Source organism: Podarcis raffonei, chromosome 3 (assembly GCF_027172205.1).
Source record: "Podarcis raffonei isolate rPodRaf1 chromosome 3, rPodRaf1.pri, whole genome shotgun sequence".
NCBI classification, from domain to species: Eukaryota; Metazoa; Chordata; class Lepidosauria; order Squamata; family Lacertidae; genus Podarcis; species Podarcis raffonei.
The window spans coordinates 69,145,455-69,159,828 of NC_070604.1; the positions used below are offsets into that span (position 1 = coordinate 69,145,455).

General features: G+C 45.1%; 1 protein-coding gene and 1 long non-coding RNA gene across 6 annotated transcripts in view; one reads left to right on the top strand and one right to left on the bottom strand.

Moving 5' to 3' along the window:
• Nucleotides 1-1,367, bottom strand: part of RGS17 (regulator of G protein signaling 17) — a 64,946-nt gene extending 63,579 nt beyond the window's left edge. For 2 of the 5 annotated variants that reach the window (XM_053382212.1, XM_053382211.1), the window contains exon 1: nt 1,155-1,367. The gene's annotated coding sequence lies outside the window, so the exon portion shown is untranslated. The remainder of the gene's footprint in view (nt 1-1,154) is intronic. The other 3 variants (XM_053382206.1, XM_053382210.1, XM_053382209.1) reach the window with 3 other exon arrangements.
• A 660-nt stretch (nt 1,368-2,027) lies between these two features.
• LOC128410671 (uncharacterized) lies at nt 2,028-10,813 on the top strand. Its single transcript, XR_008329571.1, has 3 exons — nt 2,028-2,554; nt 3,755-3,821; nt 9,883-10,813. It is a non-coding gene; the product is annotated as an uncharacterized LOC128410671 (long non-coding RNA).
• The last annotated feature ends 3,561 nt before the right edge of the window (nt 10,814-14,374 follow it).

Below are 14,374 nucleotides of genomic sequence, written 5' to 3' on the forward strand. Positions count from 1 at the left end.
CTCTCTCTCTCTCTCTCTCTCTCTCTGTGTGTGTGTGTCTTTCCTCCAATCTCACCCCCCCCAACATTTTCACAGAAATGGGGAGAAGAATCTGGCCAAGTCCAAGCCCCCCTGCTGATGCCGCAGAATGCATGAAGAGGGTGGCTGGGTGGCGTTCAGCCAGGAGAGGCTCTGCCTGGTATAGAAAGGGGGAAAGCATGCCTGGCTCTCCCTATGAAAGGCAAAGAGGCTGTCTGTCACCCCCTCTCACCCCCCTCCCATCCCTCCGTGGTGTCCCCTTCACACCAAAGCAGCTACTAGAGATTCAGCGGGTGTTTATCCTCTTTTCACCCCCTCCCTCTTTCTGAAATTGGTGGCATGTTAAATTCCGTTAGGGGTTGTCGCCGATTATTTAAAAGGAAAGAGTTCTAATCCAAGATTTGGAAGCGCTTAAAAAAAACCACAACATTTTTCTTAAACGGCTCTACACGTTGCAATGATCTTTATGCATTAGAGATTTGAGGGGTGTGAATCGGCTGGAGACTTCCAGGGAATCAACCCAGATACCTCTCTGGGAGGCATTTGAGGGAATTACAAAACCAAACCAAACCACCCAGCGTCTTTTCATCTTTGAAAAACGGACATGTGCACATTTCAGGAGCTCTGCCACCCCTCTTTTCAGCGCTACACCCCTTTGTACGAAATTTCTCCCCACCCACCCGGGGAAAAAAATAATCTCCTCTTCCCAACCCCATAATCTGCCTCCCTGACTCGCTCCGTTTGCAACCCTTCGCTCGCCAAGCCCGGCAGCATCCTTCTCCTCCATCTGCAGCCCCCGTGTGTGCGTGTGGCAGTCGGTCCAGGGAAGACACCCCGGCGAGCCTCTCTCGCTCCCCACCCCTTTCTGCATCACTGGAGAGAAACAACATCCCCCCCCCCCCGCCGGCACCCAGCACACCCGGAGGCGCGCACCTCTGAAGGCGCCGCCAGCCCCCCCCACTCGCCCCCTGTCGCCCTCCGCCCGCGCGGAACCCCCTCTCCCCTCGCCAGGCTCTTGCTGGAGCTCTCGCCATTGCCCCCTGCATGCATCTGGGTCCCTCCAAAAGCAGACATTTTGGGGCCGGGGCTCCGTGCGCGGCCGAGATTGCCAAAGGGAAAGCGCTCCGGCGTCTTACCCGCCCCCGCCTGGCTGCGCGCGCTCCGCCCTGAGCGATCCCGGCGAAAAAGGCTGGCGCCGCTGGTCCCTAGCGGAGCTGCTGGGCTGCCATCCGCCCAACTTCAGCACCCAGCCGGCAGGGAGAGAGAGAGGAAGGGAGGGAGGGAGGAAGGGAGAGGGGGGGAAGGAGAGAGAGGGAGCAAAGCAAGGGAAGGAGGAGGAGGGTGGAGAGCCCAGACCTCAGTCTGCGCACGCGCCTTGCCGCCAGCGCTGGCCCCGGCACAGCAGCTGGAGTTTCCCCGCTTCTCCCGAGCGTGACTCACTCCTCGCTGCCCCCCTCCCCCGCACACACGCCGCCGCCGCCCACGGTCCCCCCCCCACGCGCCGCCGCCTCCCCCCTCCCCGGGGAGATTCCGAGGAGGTGGGGGGGAGACTGTCTGGCGAGCGGGGGAGGAGGGAGGGGGAGTCGCCCAGACCAGCCCCCCCCGTACACCCCCCACCCTCGGGCTGAGTTTTCCGGAGGAGAGAAGGCGGCACGTTGAAAAGATCCCCGCGAACAGGCAAGCGGGCCACGTGTTTGTGCGGGGCGCGCGCGCGTCCAGGTGAGCGCCCGGGTGAGGTGGCGGGAGCGCGGAGCCGCTCCAGATTTATTTGCTCATTTATTTGTTTCATATCGGAGAGAGGAAACGGCTAAGTTTCGGCCAAGCAAGCGAGAAGAGCTGCCTTTTTCCGGTGGGGGGGGGCAACCGATCTAGATTCGGACTTGGGCGTCCGAGCGCAGCGGGAAGCGGAGCAGCCCGGACGACGCTGAGAAGTCCGGCAGCTTATACTGCTGTGATGGATCCGGGGAATAAAGAGCAGACCTCCCCCCAGAGACAACATCACGGGCAGCCTTTAATTGAATGCTCCAGGGTCCACCTAGTCCAGTGGGTCTCAAAGCTTTTCGGGCCACCCTTGGTTGCATCAACTTATCCCCAGTTCTCCCTACCCTATCAAAAAGCATTTTCCACTAAGGAAGATAACAACACAATAGAATTCCAAACAGTTACAATGAATTGCACATTTATTTGAAATTCAGTTTAAACTATTTAATTTAATCGATTCAACACTGCTTAATACAGTGGTACCAGTTGCAGATGTGTGCGATGACCATTTGCTACATATCAGCTGTAGGAAATCCAAATATAACCATGATGTTTCACACAGTCAAAATCTGTGAAGCTGCCTCTGGCAAGTCAACCAGAAAATGGATATGCTGTTATTTTTTTACCTAATTTTTTTACAGATGATGAGGAGGTGGTGAGAGACCTGCGGATTTTCATTGTAGCAACCCCAGAAGGAAAAGAAAATATTGTGACCGATATTCTGTGCACTTTCCAAAACACGGAAACTGCTCCAACCCAGCTGCACATTGGTGAAGTATGGAGAAGCACTGAGTTACATTCTTGTCCCTTCTTAAGAGCTGCTATTAAATATATACAGGGGGGTATTTCAGCAAGCTGAGATTAATTTCCAGGGCTAATCAAGTGACAATTTTGTTAGGGAGAAAAACATTCTGGGAGAGTTCTGCATTTAGTGCAATGTAATGTTAAAGAGAGCTGGTCAATGGCTTTAAAAAATGAATCTAGATTCACATTCCTCCAACAAACCTTGGTATAGTTCAGTTTTATTTTCACATTGTGTGAGCAGGCGTTTTCTGAAGTGGTTATGAAAGAGAGCGGGGGCTTTGATAATGGCTGTATTCTAGCCAGAGTAGCACCTAGCATTTGAGAGAAGGATGGGCGATCCTGTGGCTCATTTATAACATTGGGCTCAATAATGATAGCTAACACCAGTGCAACATAATCTTCATCCTTTGCCCAACTTGCCACAAGGTCAAAACTACAAAGAGTAGAAGAAACTCAAGTCAACTTCCTGGAAGTTCTTGTCACCAATCATGATTTTGCACACTGACACTATGCTCACAGTACCCATGCATCAATCAGTGCGCAGCAGTGGCTGAACAACACCATGGAGTCACCCAGCTCTATACTCCATGCACAATTTACAACCCAGTAATGATAGCACTACACCACCTGTCCAAATTACAATGGTACTGCAAGTACAGGCTCAGCATGGAGAGCCCAGGAGAAGGGCTTGAGTCCTGCTGTAGGAACATAGGTTGCACCCAGCACTGCATGCAAGGAGTCCATTCCCATGATGGGACTTCTATCTCCTCGTAGGTCCTGAAAGTCTCCCAGCCCTCTGGATGTTGAGTTCGGGGCTACAAAGGAGAGACAAATCCGAGGAGAGGGAGCTTTGGATATTAACCAATGCCTCTAGGCCAGTCTTTGCCAACTTAGTGCACCCTAGATGTTTTGCACTACAACTCCTATCAGCCCCAAACAGCATAACCATGCTAGTTCAAGTTGATGGGAGTTGTAGTCCAAAGGACTTGTAGGGCACCAGGTTAGCAAAGGCTGCCCTCACCTGAGGGGACTTCCCTCATATAATAAAATGATGGTTTATCTCATGCATATTGCCCTCAGCAACTTGAAACACTGATGGGATGCAAATATGTCTAATAATAAATAGCTATGCAATGTTAAATATTCTTCTCTTTTATTTATCTGTATACAGTGGTACCCTGGTTCCCAAATGGCTTAGTTGAGGAACAAGTCGGCTCCCAAATGCCACAAACCCGGAAGTAAGCGTTCCGGTTTGCGAATGTTTTTCGGAAGTTGAACGTCCATTTCGGCTGTCGGCATTGTTTCTGGTTTTCAAACGTTTTGGAAGTAGAATAGACTTCCAGAATGGATTGAGTTCGGAAACCAAGGTACCACTGTAATTTTGTTTGTGTGTAATCTTCAGAGTCAAAAAAATGCAGGATTTAGGCAGCATACACATAAAATTATGTATGTATGCATGACCTGATAGTTAAATGGAGAAACTTCATAAGGCAGCTTAACACATGACTCAGGAGCACCACCAGAGAAGGAAGATTAAACATGAAGGGAACACAAACACTTAAACTGAAAGTAAACAGGGAAATAGCTCTGTTTGCAGTTTGGCAGCAGAAAACAGAGAGAGAGCATTTAAGTTTGCCCCAAGTAATGCATGGCTATAAACTTTGTTTAAAAGTCTCGGGAAAGTAATGAGAAGATGCTTGCTTGAATAAAGTCTAAATGGGCAGTCAGAGTAAACTCTAAATGGGCAGTCAGAAATGAACTGCACTGTGTCTCACTTCTTGCTAGCTCTATGATATGTACTGGCATTCATGTATATCTGCATCTGAAGGAAGTTAGGGGCATGGGGAGCTGCCTTAAACCATGTAGACAACTGATCCATTTAGCTCAGTATTGTCTGTATTGAGCAGCAGTGGCTCTCCAGGGTCTTCACTATGCCCAGCAGGTGCTGTGCTATTGAGCTGTTTTCCTCCCCCTTGTTATCAGCTATGGCTGCCCTATCATAGGCCAGGATCTTGGAAGTGCTTTAAAGGTAGGTGGATGCAAGGCAGTTCAATACGTATTTTAGAATAAAAATCAAATGAGGTCCCAACTGCACTGAAAAGTTCACAAATATTATAGAATGGTAGAAGTTTGCTGTTCAGAGCTCTGCTTCTCTTCTTGAGTGCTCAGCTCAGCTCCAGCCTCTTCATAGAAATGCTCTGTTCCTAAGGCACTGCAAGCAAGACTGTGCAGTCGGTTACTGGGTTGCAGAAAATGAGATGCACACACCCCTTGTGCTTCCTTATCCATTAGCTACAATACCATTCCTTTTCTCCTGGTGGGGCAGGGCGTGCTTCCTTCAATGAGAAAACCATATCTTTCCCATTGTGTTTTTTCAGACAAGGGGATTTCCAGACATCCTGGTGGCATGATCTGACCAGGGACATACCTTGTGTATAATGTATAATGAAGGTGCCAGCCAAACCTCCCTAGGGAGAGCATTCCAGAACTACAGAAAAGGCCTGTTTGTGTATTGCCAGCCTCTGGACCTCTCAAGGAGGCACACAAAGAAGGGCCTGTGATGAGGTGGGCTGCTCAGTGGTGCCGTTGTGGAGCCTGCAGTTTGAGCCCAGCATGGAGCTGTCCATGGTGCCTTACTTGGCATCAACACTAGCCCCAGACCTAGTGTTACTTTGCCTTGCTCTTCACCCGAACCTGAACTCTCCCCTTGGGTCAGAGATCCTTTGCACTGCTGAAGCTGTTGTGTGAAACAGGACACTTGCTTCCAGTGGCCTCCCTGCTTTATAGGGGTGAGGGGTGAGGTGGTAGAACCACTTCCAACACATGGAACTTTTCCCCCTGTTGCTCCTTTTTTGGCCCTAAAGAATCATGGACGTGTTTCCAGACTATGCAGGAGGAGTGCATAGATGTGGAATATAATATTGGTCTATTAATGGTTCGTACACAGAGAGGAAGGCAGGGAGTGGGGTATGGGCAGTTCATACATGTGGAATCAATGGTGCAGTTCAATGGATCAACCCTGGGACTCAACAATATTGATGGGAATTACTTCACAATTTTTTAAATGAAAAAAATCTAGCTGTTGCTGGTTATCACTAGCACTCTCAATTGGACTGATATTATAATGGAAATTTTCCTGCAGTTGGTCCCCCAGGCACTACAAGCCATGCTAGTGCATTCAGATACACTAGGCTAGTAGTAGTGTCTGTGGTGGGTGACTAGGAGATCAAGTCCTCCATGCTATTCCTGCAGAAATCAACAACAGTCATGAACTCATGGGGTCATGGGTTCACATGTGTGCCTAAGATTATTTACAGAGAACCTCTTCAAAGTGCCCCCTTGATTGGAATCCAGAGGGTAGTGATGAGAGACAGGGCCTTTTTGGTAGCAGCCCTACTACAGTGCCATTTAAAAATGTTTCTCTCTCCCTGCCCCCACAGTTTTAGTGCCTTTTAGTGTTTTATTAGTTTTCAGTGACACAGTGCTTGGGTTTAAAAGAGAACACTTTCCCTCAGTGGACAGTTTTAATACAGCTCATTGGAGTTGACATTCTTGGTATGAGGAAATCTCTTCTTATATACAGTTACGGTACATACAGGGTGGTGTTTTTTTTAGTGATTGCTTGATGAGATGCATTTATGTATTTTAATTCTTGCATTTCTGATCCTTTTATAAGTCACCTAGAGGCTTCAATGTACAGTAGGGGACACACATAGATAGGACCCAATTTATTCAGTGTTGGCTGCAGTGTGCTTGAAAATCCTGCATGCTTTGGCACCTGTGCAATAATATCCAGATCACTGCACTCATGGGAAGTACATGCCACATAATGCTGCCCTCTTCTGTACACACAGTGCTTATACAAAGGGCCTCCAGACCTGCTGTGTTCTGCAAAGAATAGATTGGGTTCTTTATTAATAAGCTGTCCTGTGCATGCTCTAATTATGCCCCATTGTTCTATCCTAGTAATTTAGAAAGGGAGTGAAGCCTGAAACTTGGGGAAAGCCTTTGGAAGAGACAGGAAAGGCTGTTAATTAAATGCCTCTTATTTGTTATTTTTAAATAAACACCCTGATTGTTGAAGAAAAACAAAAAACAGCCATATAAAAATAAAAATCTATGTTGAGTACAGGTTGGCAAACTCTCAATTACAGATACTTCCTGGGCTGTAAATCCCAGCACCAGACTTTCCAAGGCATTTTTTAAAATGCCACTCAGAAAACAACAAAAATTATGTTTTCTGTCTGATGCCAAGGAGAAGATTCAACAGGGACCATGATTTGGAATCGATATAGATTTTATTGTCTCAGCCAGAAAGCGATAGCAACCACAATTAAAAATGAACCACCACACAAAATTACAAGAAGAGTAAAATAAAATATGAACAGCATAATATAATGCAATATATTAAGCAATAATGTAATCATAGGCTAACAAATCTTGACATCAGATCCTTATGATCAACCATACATTTCTGCATATACAGTGGTACCTCTAGATACAAATGGGATCCGTTGTAGAGTCCCGTTCGCATCTAGAGGTAAACGTATCTAGCGAGGGCACATCTGCGCACACGCGTGTCGCTTTTCGCCGCTTCTGCGCATGACGTCATTTTGAACGTCTGCGCATGCGCAAGCGGCAAAACCTGGAAGTAACGCGCTCCGTTACTTCTGGGTTGCAGCGGAGCGCAACTCGAACACGCTCAACTTGAAGCAAATTTAACCCGAGATATGACTGTATATTTTTGTCACATTCTGGCAACATTTGCAGCAACAGCTTCCATCTTGTGCCTGAGGCTGGAGTCGGATCCACCTGGGAAATGATGGATTTTAGAAAACCCTGAATATCAAGTTGAGCTGCTCATCCCTGATTTAGAAGACAAAGGCTGAGGAAGTAATGATACATTTAGTTCTATGAGGCAGACTAGAGATTTCTTACAGAGCGTTGAACTGACACTGTTACACATGCCACATAATACCCATTCCACACTTGTAAGAAATGGTGGCAGCACCTACACTTTGGAACTCCTTGCCTGTTGACATCAGGCTGGCACCTCCACTGCAGTCTTGGTTTCTGCTTAAAACATTTTTGTTTTGGGCAAGCCTACCCAAACATGTGTTTTATTTTTTTATCTGCTGTTGATATCTTTAGCTCCTTCTGAATATTTTTAATTCCTGTTTTTAACTTTTTTATCAATAGTTTTGCCTTGTTCTATTTTATACAGCTGTAAACTCTGTAGAAGCTTCCCCCCTTTTAAAAAACAATCAAGTGGTATATCCATTTTATTAAATAAAGTCTTGATTCCAATATACTATCCTTTAATGCTGTCTCTGTACCTCGGGGAGTGGGGTGAACTGGTAATAACAGTATTGTGGTTCAGTCCTGTTATAACTGAAGATCAATAAAATGCGGTTAAAAAAACAAAGTTACCTAAAACTCTATAGCAACAACTAGTGAAATTGTGGCTACAGCCATTCCAGTGGAATTCAAGTAAAAGCATTTGGGTTCTCTTCTTAAGCAGATTGCATAGGAAGTCAGTTCCAAAATGACTTTGACTTCCAAATAACCTTGTTCTTTCATGCAACCACAGGCAAAGAAATTGCACAGCCATCTCATCATGCTTGTTTCATGATTATTAAACACATGTGATATACTATATTTTTTCATGGATAAGACACCCCCATGTATAAGACGACCTCTATTTTTTTTAACCCAAAATTAAGAAATTAAGTTGTTCAGCTTTTTTGGGGGGTAGGGGAAGGTCACTTCCACCAATCGCTCAATCGCTCACCTGCCTGCCTGTCACTGCTGATGGCTAGTCACATCCACTGCCGATCATACACCTCGCTGCAGTCACCAATTGTCTGCCCGCTCATTGCCACCAACAGCCCACTCGCACACTTGCCGCAGCCGCCAATCACGCCCGCCTCGCCGCAGCCGCCAATCGCCTGCCCAATTGCCGCAGCCACAGCCAATCACCAGCAGGCCTTGCCACAGCCACCAATCACCTGCCCCATCACCACTGCCAATCTCTTGCTTGCTGCTGCCATTAATCGCATGCCCCCACACATTCACTTTCTGTGTATAAGACGACACCCAATTTTTGCTTAATCTTTTAAAGCAAAAAGCATTGTCTTATAAATGGAAAAATACAGTGTGTGTGTGTGTGTGATTGCCACCTTGCATCCCATACAGCAGCACAAGTTGTCTGAACATCAGACGGCCTTTTCCTGGTAGTGGCACAAATGGTTGTGTCATGTGGCTGCAAGGTGAGCAGCAGTGAGCCTGACTGCTTCCACATCAGACAACAATCAAGGCTGCATTTGCCATGCCAACGCATGTGGGCTTTCCAAGAGGGACATCTGAACAAACAAATAACCTGTCTAGTAGTCCAGCATCTTGTTCTCACAATGGCCAAACAGATGCCCACCAGCAGGACCCAAGCACAAGAGCGCTCTCCCCTCCTGTGGTTTCCTACAACTGGTATTAGAGGAAGTGTTGCTGCCTCTTAAGTGTAGAGGAAGAGAATAGCCATCCTAGCTAGTAGTCATGAATAGCCCTCTCCTCCATTAATTTGTCTAATCCTCTTTTTAAAGCCATCTAGGTTGGGGGCCACCTCTGCCTCCTGTGGCAGTGAGTTCCAAAGTTTCACTATGTGCTGTGTGAAGAATCATTTTCTTTTATTTGTGCTGAATCTTCCACCATCTGACTTCATTGGATATCCATGAGTTCTAGGGGTGTGAGAGAGGGAGGAAAGCTTTCCTCGATCCACTTTCTCCATGCCCTGAGTAATATGAAAATCTGCATTTTAGAGCACCCCTTTCCAAATGCTTGCAGCATCCCTAACAGCACGGCACAGCACATTTGGCTGAGAGCAACAGAACATGGAGAAGAAACCTGTTGATATTTGTACATCTGTAAAAACTGGCCCAACATCTTAGCCTCATATATCTTTACACAGCTGTTGTGAGACTAACATGCTGCACTCAGAACCACAGAAGAAAGGCCTCTTCTTAGGACAAAGACATTAAAGCCATTAGAAATGACATAAACACATTCCCTTCAAATGTCCCATGCAGGTGTGACCTAGTAGGTCGGAGGATCGTGTCCCTCCTTTTCATCCTTTGGCTTGTTTCCTGGCTTGTTCTTCTGTGTCTCTGTCCATCTCCATGTTTATCATTTTTTTGTTCATTTGCTCACATGCTTTTGTGTTTATTTTCTTTTTTGCTGTGGTTTCTGGGTTTCTTCTTCCTTTAATAATATTGCTTTCTGCTTGCTTGTTTTTTTGTTTTCTTGCAGATGAGGAGCCTTGTGGATGGGAGATAAGGATACCAACCAAGGCCTTTGTTCTTTGTGGGAAAAGAGCCATGCTTGTTGCTCACTATTAAACCATTACAAATGATAGGAAAACATTGTCTTGCTGTATTTCAAAGACACACAAACCCAACAACGGTGGCTTTCTGATAGTCAACAAGTGTTGAGGTCCTTCTTTGGAAAAATAAAACCCCAAGCAAAACAGATATGTTTTATGAACAGTGGCATATCAATATTTGAATAAATAAATGTTAATAATCACAAAGTGAATATCATAATTTTTTGAGGGTGGTGCATTTTAAGCCGGAGCCCAATCCTGGCAAGTTTTCAGCACATGGTCATCCCTTTTCAATTGTATTTTCTCACCATTAATAAAGCTTTGCATCAGATACACTTATTAAAATGTGTGTGGTTTGCAAGCAATTGCAGCAAGCTTTGCTTCTTTCCCATCTGTCTCCTGCTGGCACCAAGAGTTGAAGTTTTCTGGTTTATCTAACCCAGGCATAGGCAAACTCGGCCCTCCAGATGTTTTGGGACTACAACTCCCATCATCCCTAACTAACAGGACCAGTGATCAGGGATGATGGGAGTTGTAGTCCCAAAACATTTGGAGGGCCGAGTTTGCCCATGTCTGATTTAATCCTTCTGCTGTGCTAGGAATTCTGATAAGATAAATTTGGGCAGATTCCATCTGACCCCTGATAGTCATTACCAACTGCAATGAATTTTAGGTGTCTTTTAAATTTTGTTTTTTTATTTGTTCAGGCATTTGGTTAGTTGACTGCAGGAGCTGTTTTGTCACTCTCGTTATACCTGTTAAATTTGAAATGTTGTGGTTGTGGTCTGATATTTCAGGTTGCTTTCTTTTATTATGTATTATATATGGTTATGTTGTACTCTGCTCCAGGGCTAGTTTTAATGAAGAGTGGGTTATAAATTACCTAAATCAATAAACCAATATTTGTTTCTTTAGAAAATTTCTATGCCACTCTTCAGTGCAAGAGTTTCAGGACAGCATATATATGAAAAATTAGAGCTGTGTTCTCTCTCGCTTTCTCTGAACCTGCCTTGTTGACTGACATCAACCAACAGAACATCAACAGAAGTCAACAGAGTATATAATACCAGAATTAAAACTAGTTTACATCACATGCCCAAATTATTTTTAAAAAGGTGTCCACCTGATTCTAGGATGACATCAGGGTTGACACGGGGCAAGCTTCTTTCGGAAAGGCATTTATGCCAGGGTGCTACAACTAAGAAGGCTTAAGGATAAATGGACATAAATCTGACATCAGGAATCACAAGTCAGACAAGCCAGTAGGAGAACACTTTAATCTCCCAGGACATTCAATACAGGATCTCAAAGCAGCTGTCTTATTACAAAAGAATTTCAGAAACCGACTTGAAAGAGAAGTTGCTGAATTACAACTTATCACTAAACTGAAAACTATGGTGAGACCTGGTCTTCATAGAGATATTGGATGCATACTACCCCTTGCTTTTTCCTGTAGGACTAATTGCAGTTGTTAACTTGCCAATCAGAAGGTCGGCGGTTCGAATCCCCGCAACGGGGTGAGCTCCCATTGCTCGGTCCCTGCTCCTGCCAACCTAGCAGTTCGAAAGCACATCAAAGTGCAAGTAGATAAATAGGTACCGCTCTGGCAGGAAGGTAAACGGCGTTTCCGTGCACTGCTCTGGTTTGCCAGAAGCGGATTAGTCATGCTGGCCACATGACCTGGAAGCTGTACACCGGCTCCCTGGGCCAATAAAGCAAGATGAGCGCCGCAACCCCAGAGTCATCCGTGACTGGACCTAATGGTCAGGGGACCCTTTACCTTTACCAGTCATCAACAGGTTTACCATACCCACTGAGTCAATCACCCATTTCCTACTACCCTCCTGAGAAAACCCCCACCAGACCCTCCCACTATATATAAGGGTCTGGTGAATTCTGTTTCAGGATATCTGAAAAAATATGCATGCACACGAAAGCTTATGCCAAGAACAAACTTAGTTGGTCTCTAAGGTGCTACTGGACATTTTTTTTATTTTTTGTTGTACATTTTGACTAAGAAGACTTAGTGACCTACTTTACGTCAGAGGGCTGCAGAGGAGAACTTCACACTGGCAGGCTGCTGTAGTACAAATTCAAGACTCATGGCTGGGTGGGAAACTTGGTTCTCCAGATGTTGGACTACAATGGCTATCATCCCTGACCATGGGTCATGCTGCCTGGGATTCATGGGAGTTGGTGTTCATCAACATCTGGAAGGCCAACTCTGACTTTCAGGCACTGTATTTTGAGGAAACACCCAGCAAAAATTTGAAATAAATCCACAATGATTCATTTCTGCTGGGGGGGGGAGCATTGGGCTTCCAGTTCACTTGGAGCTTATGCCTCCTGTTGCCAAATCCTATTCTTCAAAACCAGAATTGGGGAGAGGGGGGCGGTTGAAAAGAGGAAGGAGCTTTGTAGATGCTGAAAGACATTTGACATTCAGTGATCACTTCTCATGTTCCCAGGCATTGTCCTGGCACTGAAAACAGGGGCTTTGGAAATATGTGCCAATTTGGGGGGAAACTCAAGTTTATCTCAAATTAGTCCCTGACTACTCCCAATCAGAATGGACGGGGGAATTATTTTTAAAGATGGGTGCATGTTTTATTATCATTCCAACCACCACTAATTGACTAGGATGTGTGTGTCCCCCCCCATACGATACACCATAGTAAAGAAAGCCCCACACAATATGTGGTATCTGCAATTCACAATTAGAGGGCTTTGAATATTCAGTCAACCAAGCCCTTAAATTGGCTGAACACTCTGAACTGCTTTATTCATGTTCTTTCCAAGGGTCAGCAAAGACACTAGGAAGTGAACCATGCTTCCAGCAGAGAGGGGTCCAAACTGTTCATAATTATTGCTTTGCTTTCTTCTGCTTGTATAGCAACTGGCTATTTGCTGGAAATGCCAAATTTAGAAACTTGAAAGAACTAATTAAAAATCCAATTACTTCCATTAGGAATCTCTGACCTGTAAAAAAATTTTTTTTGGAGCCTCCTGGATGCTAAAAATAGCCCTTAAACCCTATGACAATTTGACAGAAAGTATTTTTGGGGGGGGGGCATGGAAAGATTCCATGCAAATAACAGAATCACCCGCTGCATATTTTCATGTAGCCCTTCTGATGTGTTGCAAAGGAAACGTGACCTTCAAGTTATTTGCAAGCAAAAACACGTCTTAATGAGCTTTCTCATTAAATATTTGCTTTTCGTTTGCAGCTTTGTAGATGTGCTAAATTTTTGTTTTTGCAACAGAAATTGGCAATCTCATGCCCCAAGCTAAAAGGAGAGCCGAGCAGCCCATCTAGAAGCACCATGCAGCGCACTGCACTGAGTTCAGCCTTCTTACAACTGTAGCACCTCAGGAAGTTCATATGATTGAGCCTTCCTCAACGTGGCACTGTTAAGACATCTGGGGCTGCAACTTTCAGAATTCCTGACCAATGACCATGCTGGTTGGGGCTGATAGGATAAAGAAGAAGGCTGAGCAGTGATATGACTTGTTCCCCCTGGGCAAAAGAAGCCCATTTTCCAAATATATATATGGTCAACTGTTTCCTCTGCTGAACATGCATTTGGTAGTCTTCATTGAATTAAAATTGCACCTCATCAGCTTTTTCTGATTCACTTTTTCTGATATTGGTGAACTGCTTCTTTTGTCTTTCATTGTAGAATAAGTCTTACATGGAGTCAGATCATTTTCTATCTAGCCTATACCAACTGGCAGTAGATTTCAAGACAGGTTTCAAAGGAGCCTTTCCCCAGCCCTACCTGTAGATCTTTGGGGCTGAACTTGGGACCTCTTGCATGCAAACCATGCAGTTTATCAACAAGCCATGACCATTCATCAGAGAGACAGGAATGTTCAGGCACTGGGTGTGTTACCTAACTGGCTGCATCGAATGTACAGGCCAAGAGCAGATTATCCGAAGCCTCCGTTTAATATTTGCAACTTTTAAGAGCGTTTCATTTACATAATACTTCCAACTTTATAATGAAATTTGAAATGGGGAACTGTGCCGTTAGATCTTTCTGCCTTATCACATGCTTGGCATTCTTAATGGTCATTCATTTTTCAGAATATCCCCAAATCTTGTTCCAGCTCTATAATTTCATTTTGCAAAGAAAAAAAGGCGAACCTTCTTTGCAATCTGTGCATGGCAAGTGGCTATTAAACCAAATAATTCAAGATTCCAGAGCCAGGCTCTTAGGCCCTTATTTGATCTTTAATCAATTTTTATTCAGGCAAATATCATTTGCTGTCAACGACTTCAGACTGAATAATAGCCCTGAAGTGCCCATTGATCCTCAAAGTGCTCGACCAGCCCTAACCCCGTTGAAGTTAATAGGATTTTTGTTCTTTATATTACCTCTTGCTGTATCCCCAGCAGTTTTCATAATTGCAAGGAGC